Source organism: Dromiciops gliroides, chromosome 3, assembly GCF_019393635.1.
Source record: "Dromiciops gliroides isolate mDroGli1 chromosome 3, mDroGli1.pri, whole genome shotgun sequence".
Taxonomy (NCBI): Eukaryota; Metazoa; Chordata; class Mammalia; order Microbiotheria; family Microbiotheriidae; genus Dromiciops; species Dromiciops gliroides.
In genome coordinates, this window is record NC_057863.1 from 663041141 (window position 1) to 663055631 (window position 14491).

General features: G+C 38.5%; 1 pseudogene; it reads left to right on the forward strand.

Annotated features, from left to right (window-relative positions):
• The first annotated feature begins 3732 nt into the window (after positions 1-3732).
• The window catches only part of LOC122748414, a 43397-nt pseudogene continuing 32638 nt past the window's right edge, over positions 3733-14491 (forward strand).

Genomic DNA, 14491 nt, shown 5'->3' on the forward strand with positions numbered 1-14491 from the left:
AGGAAACATAAAAGAACATAAAAGAATCCACACTGCAGAGAAAGCTGATTGTAATGAATGTGGAAAGGCTCTGCTACAGAGCTGCAGTCTTGGGGAACATCTAAGACTCCATTGTACAGAGAAACTTCTTGAGTGTCATGAACATGGCAGGTGCTTTAGTTATCAATTCTAAGTCTACTGAACTTGATATAATCCATACTGGGGAGAATCTTTAGAATATTTCTCATCAGAGCATTCGTACTGGAGAAAAGTCTTATTAATGTAATGAATGAGGAAAGGCATTGAGATGAAGTACAGAGCTTGTTCCACATAAGAAAAATCATTCTAATGCAGAGCTCTAGATTGGGTCACTGTCAGAAGCCCTTCAGACAGAGATCATCTCTTTACATCAGAGGATTCATATTGGACAGAAAACTTATACATGTTCTCAAAGGGGGATGTGCTTTACTCTGCAAGAGCAATATCAGTAGACAACAGGGTATTCATATTGGAATGAAGGCCTATGAAAGCAGTGATTATGGAAAGGCCTTCCTTGACCTAGAGGTCCTACTTGATTGTATCTTAGAGAATTCATGCTAGAGATGAAACTTTTAGATCGAATGAACAAGAGGTCTCTTATTGCAGCACAGACTTGATACATTTCCCAATATAGAGACCTCAATAGATAGCATAGATTTCCTACTGTGCAAAAAGTCCTGTAATTGGAATAGCTTTTGTCATTACTCCTTAATATTTCATGGAATTCGTATGTTGCAATTATTTCAGCCATTTCCCTGTTGATCAGTACTCACTTTGTTTCCTGTTCTTTGTTGGCTCAAAAAAAGTCCTTATATAAATATTTTGGTGTCTGTTGGATATCTATGTCTGTCATGCTTTTTTTTTTTTTGGGTGGGGGGGTGCAAATTGGGATTGAATGACTTGACCAGGGTCACACAGCTTAAGTGTCAAGTGTCTGAAGCCAGATCTGAACTCAGGTCCTCCTGACTCCAGGGTCAGTGCTCTATCCACTGCACCACCTAGTTGTCCCTTGTCATGCTTTCCTTCAGCAACAGTAGTTAGTTTGCTATGCCTGGAAGCACAAGTCCTGAGTTCAAATTTGGTCTCTGAAATTTAGTACCTCCATTATTACGCTTGGCAAGTCATTTGACTACTTCTTGCCTGAGTTTTCCCATCTGTAGAATGTGGATAATAAGAGCACCTGTGAGCCTCTAATTAGACAACATTTGTAAAATGTTCTCAAAGATTTAAATCACTATGGAAATGATTATTATTTCTTGGGTCTCATAATGACATCAGTAGGCTGAACATATGGATAGTTGAGTCACTTTTGTTTTAATTCAAATTGCTGTTCCAGACAGTTTAGATGGAATCAAGAGGGTTTTGATTCAAATCCTGACTCAAGTATTGTGTAGCTCTGTAACTCTGGACAAGGGACAACCTCCCTGTGCTTTGCTTTGCTCATCTCTAGAATGAGATGGGCCCCAGCTTCTATAGTCTCTTCCAGCTCTAAAGATGTGTTCTCCTCAAAAGTCCATTCATCTGTCTCTGTCCACATCCTCTTCCAATATTCTAGGAAGGAGGCCCAGCAACACCAAATCTGAAACTGTACTAGAAAGCAGTAGTCATCCAGACTATTTTGTCCTACTTAAAAATAAAGATCTTGGGGGCAGCTAGGTGGTGCAGTGGATAAAGCACCAGCCCTGGATTCAGCAAGACCTGAGTTCAAATCCGGGCTCAGACACTTGACACTAGCTGTGTGACTCTGGGCAAGTCACTTAACCCCAATTGCCCCACAGAAAACAAAACAAATCAAAAAAATAAAGATCTTGAGAAATAGAATTGATCAGGTGTGTAATATACAAAAGAAAATGAATATAGTAACTACCTATTCAGTGAATCCAAAGACCTCCCCTATGGAGTCAGGGCTTAGCAACCACTACAAAGCTCTGGAAACACTGGAAAGTAATCTGGCAGAAAACTGATCCAGACTCTCATATTGTAGACCAAAATGAGCTCCTAATGACTTCATGACTTAGATGTGAAAGATCACCTCAGACAAATTAAAGGAACCAAGAAGGAGAGATATTTCTGAATAGTGGAAAACAAGGATCACAGAGGATCACGGAAAAGTAAATAGCTAGTTTTCGTCATGCAAAAAACCTAATGCATCTAACATTTAAAATGAATTCTACCTATAAAAGATGATCTGTGTGGGGTGAATTTTTGGGCAATGCCAGAAATATCCTTGAGAGATGGGGCTTTGACTGAGAAAGCAAAAAGAACATCTTTGGAACCCACATATAAAATTGGTTATTAATATAAAGAGAAAATAATCATTTTTCTCAAAATACTGGCTGAATTAACTTGATTAAGTCCCCAGATCTTAGGGATTGGAGCCATTCTATTACTGTATGCAGAGAAATTCTGACCAAGACATGTATATCATAAACAAATCTCCTCTTCCAATCCTACTTTGGCTATTAGAGGGCTTAATTACTCAGTAAAGCACTTCACCACTTTAGAATTAGGCAACCTTCTTTCAGCACCTTCTTTCCCATGGATAAGATTTTATGAACTTGTCCAAAAAGAAGATCCCAAAACGATTGTTAGTCCCTAAAGAATTTCCCAGATAGGGGTGGAGCCAAGACAGCAGAGGAAAGAACTTCCCAGATAAGGAGAATTTACAAGGTCCAAATAGTAAGTTCTTGTTTTTAATGCAAAATATAGCCACTTAAAATACTTAGCAGATTTTAAACATTGTAACCACATTTTACAACGGCTTAATTCATCATTTCACAGCAACCAGCTCAACAGAGGACTTGATTTCCTAAGAATACAATTGAATAACTTTTTAGGAATCATTTTTCAAATTAACAGTGGTTTCCTAACAATCACAATAAAAGAAAAATCAGAAGCATCAGAAAAAATGCAATATTTTAGATTTAAAAGAAATCTTGTTTTGACAAAACAGATTTGAAACAGAAACTTACTGTCAATCAGATGATATTGATTCAGTTGAATGTATGTACAAATTATCATGCGTAGAAAATCACTTTATCCAAGTATCAAATTGCCAGTCTAGACTAATTATTATCTCCTAGAAGCTCAGTGCTTGGCTTGCTGGTCCAAGGTAGGTCTAAACGAGGAGGTCATAGACATTAGATGGATTTCTTATGTTCTGATTGATCCAGCCTTTTAAAAGCAAGAAGTGGTCTCTGATGCCAACTTCGTGCTCTATGTCCTGCCTCAGACTCAGCCTTCTAGCTCCCACCTGGAGGCTCTGCTCTCCTGATTGCAGAAAATTCTCCATGACCAGCCCAAGCCAGATTCCTCTAGTGCTGCTCTCTGGCCATCTTTAAGCCATCCCTCGCTCAGTCTCTTTCCTCCTTTAACTCTGGGAAATATATTCACATCTTTGTTACTGCTGTCCCCCTAAACTTATCACTAGGGCTGTCCCATGGGAGGTAGATAATAGTTGTTCTAAGTGTATTTTTTTCACTTTCATTTTTTCTTTTATTCAAGTTTTCTTATACAAAATTACTAAAATGGCAGTGTTTTGCATAATTGCACATGTATAACCTGTATTCGATTGCTTACTGCTTGGGGGGCGGGGAGTGAGGGAGGAGGGATAGAATTTAGAACACAAAACTGTAAATGAAATGATTCTTATTTTCAAAAGGCACTTGTGTAGACTTCACCCTGGAAATCCTTTTCTCCCTTTTTGGCGTCCACATGAGGTTAGGTCTAATTCTCTGCTGGGCTTCAGAGCCCAACATTCAGGTGTTCTTGCCTTTCTAGAGTCTGTAGGAAGCATTTCTTCCTGTGTCCAAGTGTATTTTTGGGAGAACAGACCTGACTCCATTTCATGCTAGATTTGTTTTTATTATATACCTTTTACAGTACCTTCCTTTTCTCAGTCACTTTAAAATTACAAAAGAAAATTTATAGGATTTGGATAGTTCTAGGTACTCATTCAATATTTTTATTCTGTCTAATATGGTACAAGATAGGAGGTGAACAAATATGATTTAACTACCTGATTGATAAAGAAGATACTGTTTCCTTTGGACTGATGTAAATGGCTATGCTAAAGGTCTTTGAAAGAGTATAAAAATCCTCTTTTTTTGTAGGAATGTACCTTTTTAGGGGGCAGCTAGGTGGCGCAGTGGATAAAGCACTGGCCCTGGATTCAGGAGTACCTGAGTTCAAATCCGGCCTCAGAAACTTGACACTTACTAGCTGTGTGACCCTGGGCAAGTCACTTAACCCCCATAGCCCTGAAAAAAAAAAAGAATGTACCTTTTTGGAGAGGGGTGAGGAATGGAGCCAATGTGACAAGAACTTAACTGAACTCTCCCAAAATTACCTTCAAACAACTATAAAATAACACTTCAAAACAAATTCTAGAGTGATAGAACCAACAAAAAGATGGGGTGAAATAATTTTCCATATGAAGACAACTTAGAAGATCAGTAGGAAAGGTCTGTTTCACTTGAGTAAAAGAGGAACACAGTTCAGTTTAGGCACTTTCCAGGAAAGCCACCAACAGGGTACAGCCCAACAAGCCAGTGGGAGATACTGAGCCCTAGCACATGTGTAATTTAAGATTCTAAATGTGGATTCTAATCTGTTCCCCCAGTTTTGGGGGAAACTGACTAAAATCACTGATAAAACAAGTTTAGGTTTTTAAGGGTTTATTGGAAAATAGAAAGAAAAAGATTGAGAACAGAATTCCAACAAATTTCAAATTTCCTGTGAAGTCCTCTGCCGCCACCACCATCAAGTCAGGAACCCAAAAAGCCCCAGTGCTCTCCGCGCAGGCTCCCTCTCCTCCTTCTTGTCTCCTCCCAGAAAATAGGAGGCTCCTCAAGCTGATTGGCTGGTAGCCTTGATAGACAGCACCCATGAGCAAACGTCATTTCCTGACACCAAGGAAAAGCCACAATGTCTCTGAGGCATTTCCTCATGGTGGAGCTTTCCCACAGCAAGTCTCCAGTAGGTGGCATCATTCCAATCATTACAGTCCCCCCTGTTGTTCCTCAAGAAACAAAATGTTTCCTTGACGGAACAGTAAAAAGAATATAATAACTATTGCTAACTAATAACATGTGAACAACAATATAGAAAAGGAAGAGAGGAAAATTTTGTACAGAGGGGCGATTTTTTTTTTTGTCCTCATGAACCAATGCTTTGACATTAGTCTTGCAAAGGGAGAGCCTCTGCATAGAGTACATGTTATAGATGGCATATAATAACAGAAAGTAAAAACTAATAAAACAAAACAGTTCATATAGAGTCTCTGATTTCTCTTGTCTTCTTGAAGTGGTAAGATATCATCAGAAGGAAGCTGGATTCTGGTCTGGAAAACTGGATTCTGGACTCTGGTCTGGAAAGCTGGATTCTGGACTCTGGTCTGGAACAGCTGCATTCTCTTCTTTAACTGTTTGAATTGCTGTATTTTTACTAAACCTTAGCATAGCATTGTTAATGATCAAATTAATAAATTCCATTATATTCCCTCCTTTATATCCTTAGACTTCCAATAGAGGGTTGAGGTAGTTATGCAATCTGTAACACTTTTTACCACCATGTGTCTGGATCAAAGCCAAATTTAGTATGTGTTCATGACACCTGAAAATGTTATGGAAAGGTTATCATACCATATCTCATGGTTCCCAGATAGCCAGTGATTGTGCTAGGCCACAGGTGAGTTCAACTGAGTGAGATAAAAAAGATAAATAAGTTCAGTTAAATTAGGTTAAATTAGGAGGGAGAGAGGATGAATACTGGACTGTGCCTAGTAATTGTGCTCTACATCATCACCATCATAAGCAAACCATGGACTTACATAAACCTTTCTCTCCTTTTGTTACACATACATCCTCTCCAGGGCCTGCATCAGAGTTCACATCACGTTAGTCTCTGAAATGATAAGTTTCCATACTTCCGAAATCTCATTAATTTCACCAAAGACAGTATGATGGTAAAAATGCATGCTATGCTGCATAACTGAGAATATATTAGTGATATATACAATAATTCCAAACCATACCCAGAGTATAATGACATAAAAATAATAAATGAATGTAAATAGCTGATTATATTAGACATTATTACATAATCTTCTTTTAGCAAGTAAACCACATCATCTTATACATGAATTCTCTAGTATAACAGTAACAGATACTTAAAGTGGTGATTAATTTATCAAAAAGAAATAAGACTTCAATTGGCAAGATTCAATATTCAATCTTTTCAGTGAGGTGTCAAGCAATAGAGTTCAATAACCCTTCCTGGTCTTTTTTAGTTAAACAGAACAACATAAAAGAGAAAGGAGAAAAAAAAACTCATTAGAACTCATGGTTCTCTCAAAAAGAAAGAGTAAAAAAAAAAAGAATAATTCTGGTAGCTTCTGAGGCTGGATGGTCTCACCCACAGCATATACTTAAAATGTCTTTGAAAAGTCACTTAGTTTACAAAATTTAGTTTTAAAGAAAAGCAAAAGAAACAAAAGTCAAAAAACAAAGCAAAACCAAAAACCAAAAATAAAAAGCAAAAGATTTGCTAAGCACCCTTTTGTGCTCTTAAAGAACTTAAAGGTGTGGTGAATTCCAGGTCTTTTCAGTGCCTTTCAAAAGTCAAAACAAAACAAAAACAAAAACAAAAAGGATTAAAAAAAATAGGTATAGGGTAGGGAAAGGGTGGGAGAAATTGAGGTGGGCCAGAAAACTAGGCCATGTGCTTCAGTGCTTTTGCCTGTAGAAGGAAATGCTTGTTAAATTTTAAGGTATTTAAGCTGCTAGAGTTTGGGGTATGCCACACTGTTTTAACTGGTTCCCCAATTCTCTGCATGCCAAAGTGGCAGGGGTTTCTGAATTGTCATTGATCTTTCTAATGCTGTCATAATGTTCTTTATGGTAGAAAATGTGGAGTTCTCTAGCATCAGTTTTGTCTGTGCCACTTATTTTCAATAAAGGCTGATTTAACTGATGAACTACCACATTCAGCTGATGCTGCTTAGCAAATGCTACAATTCTATCATTTCCTTCCCACTTTCCAAATTTCTTTAATTCATCAACATATTCCTCAAAAGGGGAGTCATTTACTCTAAAAGACTCAAACTCTTGTCTATGGTTAATCATATAAGAAGCAGCTTCTTGTCTGTGTCTGAGATGATTTCTACAGTGACCTTCTGGCTGGTCTGCTAAAGTCCTAAAAAGGCAATTTCTGTCTCCTGATACTTTACGAAGACTGAGTCCCAAAGCATTTAACTGATCAGTGGGATTATCAAATGGGAACTGCCTATTTCCTCTGGACTCTCTTTGCTCTTTAACAGTTGCTATTGTTAGGGTTTTTAGCTCTTTAGCATCTACCTCAGGTCTATCTGAAATCTCTTCACCTATGAATGGTGCAGGCTTTACATGAGAGCAATGAATCCATGAGTCTTTTTTCACCAATTTTAATGGCAGTAGGAGTTGTCAATAATACCTGAAAAGGTCCTTCCCAGGCAGGTTGGGTTCTACTGGTTCTCTGAAAATTCTTTACATATATTTTATCTCCTGGGTTGAAGTTATGCAATGAAAAGTCTAATGGTCCTGCCTGGACCACAGCTCCTGCCTCATGGAGTTCACATAGCCTGGTTTGTAATTCCTGTATATAGGAGGCAACAGAAGTATCACCTCCCACCAGTGATGTATAAACTGGGGAAAAAGTTTTAGCTTTAGCTTGACCAAAAAAGCATCTGTAAGTAAAATTGGTAATAAATGAACAGTATCCTCTGGCAATTGTAGGGAGACAGCCCCATCTGGAGCACAAGATATGGTTGCTCTAAGCTTGCAAAGGAGATCACAACCTAATAAATTTACAGGGGCATCAGGCATGAGTAAGAACGAATGTTCCACTGTTAAGGGCCCCATAGATACCATGCGAGGATTCAATTTTGCCACTCTCTGGCTCTTTCCTGAGACTCCTACTACGTTCAAAAATCCTACAGGTCTACACCCAGCATCTGGTTTGCTTACTAAAACTGATTTAGAAGCTCCTGTGTCTAGCAAACAGTCATAATACGTGTCCCCTACTTTGAGGGTCCCATGAGGTTCATTACTCTGGGGAGGTGAATGGACTGGCACAAGTGCATTCAAAAAATCTGGATCTGGGAATATGTTGCTTTCATTATCTATGTTCCATTCCTCCCCTTCCTCTTGTCAATCCTGTGCCCCCCTTTGAGGGAGTCCACGGTTACCCTGATTCTGGTTCTGTCCTTCTGTTCCTCCCTGATAGGGTCTACGGTTATTCTGATACTGTCTCTTTGTATCCCCCTGAAAAGATTTATATCCATTTGGATTCTGCCTGTAATAAGGCCTATAATTACTCTGGTTGTTTCCTTTCTGATAAAAGTTTCCAAAATTATTTCGATTTCCCCCAAAGAATCCCTCAAGGCTCTCGGTCATTGTCCTCTTAAGGTCTTGTTTTCTAGTTCTACATTCCCTCAAGAAGTGTCCTTGTTTTTTGCAGTACTCGCAAAATTTAGGGGGTTGATGACGATTTTCAATTTTCCAGTTTCTCTGCCCTGTTGTTTCCTGTACTGGAGCTAAAATGTCCTGTCTGTTCCTTTCTTCTCTCTCATTTCCTTCGTAAATATATGTTGCTATTTCTTTAAGTCTGTCAGGACTCAAACTATTCCACCCAGGACATTGCTTTTTAAAATATTTCCAAATTTTTGGTAAGGACTGGTTTACAAAATGAGAGCAGATAATATGGGCATCTCTACTGTCTAATGGGTCTAGTCTAGCATATTGCCTGGCATACTAACACAGCCTGTCATAAAATTTATTAGGTCTCTCATCAGGTCCCTGAACTGTATCTATAAATTTTTGCCAGTTATCAGTCTTTCTAATACAGGATTCCATTGCCTTCAGCAATGTTTCCCTTACATCTTTCAACATATCAAAATGCTTAGGGTTATTGGGGTCCCAGTCAGGGTATTGAATAGGCCACCCAACATCAACCTTTCCCGTGGCTTCCAGGCTGTTTGCTGCAGCTACTATATCTGCTCTTTCTCCTGGGGACAATATTGTTTCCATAAGGTCAGTAACATCATTCCAAGTGGGCTGATATGCTCTAAAAATTGCTCTAAACTGCCTGATAACTGCTGTGGGATCTTCATCAAATTTAGGAGTGCTTTGTCCCCATAAAGCCAAATCCTTGGGTGTAAAAGGTGTGTATTGTCTGAGCTTACGTATAGTACCTTTTTGACCATGGGCGAGGATCTCTTGAAGGGGAAAAATTCTTACTTTCTCTGTCTCCTCTACAGGGGAATCATTTCTTTCTTTCTTTCTTTCTTTCCTTCTTTCCTTCTTTCTTTCTTTCTTTCTTTCTTTCTTCTTTCTTTCTTTCTTTCTTTCTTTCTTTCTTTCTTTCTTTCTTTCTTTCTTTCTTTCTTTCTTTCTTTCTTTCTTTCTTTCTTTCTTTCTTTCTTTCTTTCTTTCTTTCTTTCTTTCTTCCTTCCTTCCTTCCTTTCTTTCTTTCTTTCTTTCTTTCTTTCTTCCTTTCTTCCTTTCTTCCTTTCTTCCTTTCTTCCTTCCTTCCTTCCTTCCTTCCTTCCTTCCTTCCTTCCTTCCTTCCTTCCTTCCTTCCTTCCTTCCTTCCTTCCTTCCTTCCTTCCTTCCTTCCTTTCTTATGGAGGAAGTAGAGGGCGAGGGAATAAGAGTTGGGTCATTTGGAATTTCAGTCTGAATGGCCGTGCATTCAATCTCGGGTTTGGAGGTTTGGGAGGCCATGTCTACAAGCTTAGGCTTGTCAATTTGGGGTCTGGATTTTCTTTGTCTTATATTTTTAGTATGATAATTTTCGCTTGCTCTGGCCCAGATTTTCCAATAACATAAATGTTCAGGTGGACATCTACTTAGGGTTCTTTGCAAATGCCTCAATGTTTGGGGATCAAATGACCCATATTTGGGCCATTCTTCCTGTAATTCCTCATGCCACATAAAACACAGTCTGATAAGCCCTCCTCTGGTCATGGTTCTATTTAGTCTAAGTTTTCCCTCATTCCAATCCATAAATAGCTTTCCTAATGGGGAATCCCGGGGAATCATCTTTATTCTAATATTATCTAGGGCATGCCAAATTCTCTATACCACATCACAAAGCCCCACAAAACCAAAAAGAGTAATAAATATTTCCAATTCAAACTGGCCAACATCTCTGATTAGTGAAGGTAAAGCTAGAAAAGGGGTACTTAGGATGTTTAAAAGATCCATTTGAAATTTAAAACAGCCTATACTTGATAGTACTTTCCAATTTAAAGGGACAGGGGAGGGAAATCTTACCCAATCAGAAGATCAGAAGATGAACGTTCGGTTTTCCTCTTCATGGTCAGCCAAACTGTGTAATTTAAGATTCTAAATGTGGATTCTAATCTGTTCCCCCAGAACACTGTTCCCCCAAATCACTGATAAAACAAGTTTAGGTTTTTAAGGGTTTATTGGAAAATAGAAAGAAAAAGATTGAGAACAGAATTCCAACAGCCTGGCATTCCTATCTTTCCTCAAATTTCCTGTGAAGTCCTCTGCCGCCACCACCATCAAGTCAGGAACCCAAAAAGCCCCAGAGCTCTCCACGCAGGCTCCCTCTCCTCCTTCCTGTCTCCTCCCAGAAAATAGGAGGCTCCTCAAGTTGATTGGCTGGTAGCCTTGATAGACAGCACCCATGAGCAAACGTCATTTCCTGACACCAAGGAAAAGCCACAATGTCTCTGAGGCATTTTCCTCATGGTGGAGCTTTCCCACAGCAAGTCTCCAGTAGGTGGCATCATTCCAATCATTACAGAGCAAAACCTTATGAATGTAAACAATGTAGAAAGGCATTCACAGTGAGAGGCAATCTTGCTAGACATCAGAGAATCCACAGTGGAGAAAAACCTTTTGAATGTAAACAATGTGCAAAGGCCTTCACACAGAGTTCCAGTCTTGCTGCCCATCAGAGAGTCCACACTGGTGAGAAACCTTATGAATGTAAACAATGTGGAAAGGGTTTCATAAAGAACTACAGTCTTGCTGATCATGAAAACATCCACAGTGGAGCAAAACCTTATGAATGTAAACAATGTGGAAAGGCATTCACAGTGAAGGGCAATCTTGCTAGACATCAAAGAATCCACATTGGGTAGAAACCTTTTCGCTGTAAACAATGTGGAAAGGCTTTCACAAAGAACTATAGTCTTTTTCTTTTTAAGTAATATAGTCTTGATAAACATCAGAGAATCCTTATTGGAGAGAAAATTTATTAGGGTCAAAAAAGTGGCTTAGTTATGTGTAATTTAAGATTCTAAATGTGGATTCTAATGTGTTCCCCCAGTTTGGGGGAAACTGACTAAAAATCACTGATAAAACGAGTTTAGGTTTTTAAGGGTTTATTGGAAAATAGAAAGAAAAAGATTGAGAACAGAATTCTAACAGTCTGGCATTCCTATCTTTCCTCAAATCTCCTGTGAAGTCCTCTGCCGCCACCACCATCAAGTCCGGAAGTCAAAAGGCCCGCGCTCTCTGCGCAGGCTCCCTTTCCTCCTTCCTGTCTCCTCCCAGACCATAGGAGGCTCCTCCAGTTGATTGGCTGGTAGACTTGATAGACAGCACCCATGAGCAAGCGTCATTTCCTGACGCCAAGGAAAAGCCACAATGCCTCTGAGGCATTTTCCTCATGGTGGAGCTCTCCACAGCAAGTCTCCAGTAGGTGGTGTCATTCCAATCATTACAGTCCCCCCTGTTGTTCCTCAAGAAACAAAATGTTTCCTTGACGGAACAGTAAAAAGAATATAATAACTATTGCTAACTAATAATATGTGAACAATAATATAGAAAAGGAAGAGAGAAAAGTTTTGTCCAGAGGGGCGATTTTTTTTTTTGTCCTCATGAACCGACGCTTTGACATTAGTCTTGCAAAGGGAGGGCCTCTGCAGAGGGTACATGTTACAGATGATGTATATTATAACAGAAAGGAGATAGTAAAAACTAACAAAGCAAAACAGTTCATATAAAGTCTCTGAGTTCTCTTGTCTTCTTGAAGTGGTAAGATGTCATCAGGAGGAAACTGGACTCTGGTCTGGAAAGCTGGATTCTCTTCTTTAACTGTTTGAATTGCTGTATTTTTACTAAACCTTAGCATAGCATTGTCAATGATCAAATTAATAAATTCCATTACATTCCTTCCTTTATATGGTTAGACTTGTAATAGAGGGTTGAGGTAGTTATGCAATCTGTAACACTTTTTACCACCATGTGTCTGGATCAAAGCCAAATTTAGTATGTGTTCATGACACCTGAAAATGTTATGGAAAGGTTATCATACCATATCTCATGGTTCCCAGATAGCCAGTGATTGTGCTAGGCCACAGGTGAGTTCAACTGAGTGAGATAAAAAGATAATTAAGTTCAGTTAAATTAGGTTAAATTAGGAGGGAGAGAGGATGAATACTGGACTGTGCCTAGTAATTGTGCTCTACATAGTCACCATCATAAGCAAACCATGGACTTACATATACCTGTCTCTCCTTTTGTTGCACATATATTCTCTACAGGGCCTGCATCAGAGTTCACAGCAAATTAGTCTCTGAAATGATAAGTTTCCATACTTCCAAAATCTCATTAATTTCACCAAAGACAGTATGATGGTAAAAATGCGTGCTATGCTGCATAACTGAGAATATATTAGTGATATATACAATAATTCCAAACCATACCCAGAGTATTATGACATATAAATAATAAACGAATGTAAATAGCTGATTACATTAGACATTATCACATAATCTTCTTTTAGCTAGTAAACCACATCATCTTATACATGAATTCTCTAGTATAACAGTAACAGATACTTAAAGTGGTGATTAATTTTTCAAAAAGAAATAAGATTTCAATATTCATTGTTTTCAGTGAGGTATCAAGCAATAGGGTTCAATAACCCTTTCTGGTCTTTTTTAGTTAAACAGAACAACATAAAAGAGAAAGGAGAAAAATAAATAAATAAAACAAAACTCATTAGAACTCATGGTTCTCTCAAAAAGAAAGAGTAAAAAAAAAGAATTCTGGTAGCTTCTGAGGCCCGATAGCCTCACCCACAGCATATACTTAAAATGTCTTTGAATAATCACTTAGTTTATAAATTTAGTTTTAAAGAAAAGCAAAAGAAACAAAAGTCAAGAAACAAAGCAAAACCAAAAATAAAAATAAAAAACAAAAGATTCGCTAAGCACCCTTTTGTGCTTTTAAAGAACTTAAAGGTGTGGTGAATTCCAGGTTTTTTAGTGCCTTTCAAAAGTCAAAACAAAAGAATTTTTAAAAAATAGTTGAGGTGGGCCAGAAAACTAGGCCATGTGCTTCAGTGCTTTTTGCCTGTAGAAGGAAATGCTTGTTAAATTATAAGGTATTTAAGCTGCTAGAGTTTGGGGTATGCCACATTGTTTTAACTAGTTCCCCAATTCTCTGCAAGCCAAAGTGGCAGGGGTTTCTGAATTGTCATTGATCTTTCTAATGCTGTCATAATGTTCTTTATGGTAGAAAATGTGGAGTTCTCTAGCATCAGTTTTGTCTGTGCCACTGATTTTCAAAAAAGGCTGATTTAATTGATGAACCACAACATTCAGCTGATGCTGCTTAGCAAATGCTACAATTGTATCATTTCCTCCCCACTTTCCAAATTTCTTTAATTCATCAACATATTCTTCAAAAGGGGAGTCATTTACTATAAAAGACTCAAACTCTTGTCTATGGTTAATCATATAAGAAGCAGCTTCTTGTCTGTGTCTGAGATGATTTCTACAGTGACCTTCTAGCTGGTCTGCTAAAGCCCTAAAAAGGCAATTTCTGTCTCCTGATACTTTACGAAGACTGAGTCCCAAAGCATTTAACTGATCAGTGGGATTATCAAATGGGAACTGCCTATTTCCTCTGAACTCTCTTTGCTCTTTAACAGTTGCTATCATTAGGGTTTTTAGCTCTTTAGCATCTACCTCAGGTCTATCTGAAATCTCTTCATCTATGAATGGTGCAGGCTTTACATGAGAGCAATGAATCCATGAGTCTTTTTCACCAATTTTAATGGCAGTAGGAGTTGTCAATAATACCTGAAAAGGTCCTTCCCAGGCAGGTTGGGTTCCACTGGTTCTCTGAAAATTCTTTACATATATTTTATCTCCTGGGTTGAAGTTATGCAATGAAAAGTCTAATGGTCCTGCCTGGACCACAGCTCCTGCCTCATGGAGTTCACGTAGCCTGGTCTGTAATTCCTGTATATAGGAGGCAACAGAAGTATCACCTCCCACCAGTGATGTATAAACTGGGGGAAAAAGTTTTAGCTTGGATAGGAGGGTGACCAAAAAGCATTTCATAAGGAGATATATGAAGTTCTCCCCTTGGTCTACTTCGTAGATAGAATAATGCCAATGGTAGAACATCAGGCCATTTCAAATGGGTTTCAGTACATAATTTGCCAA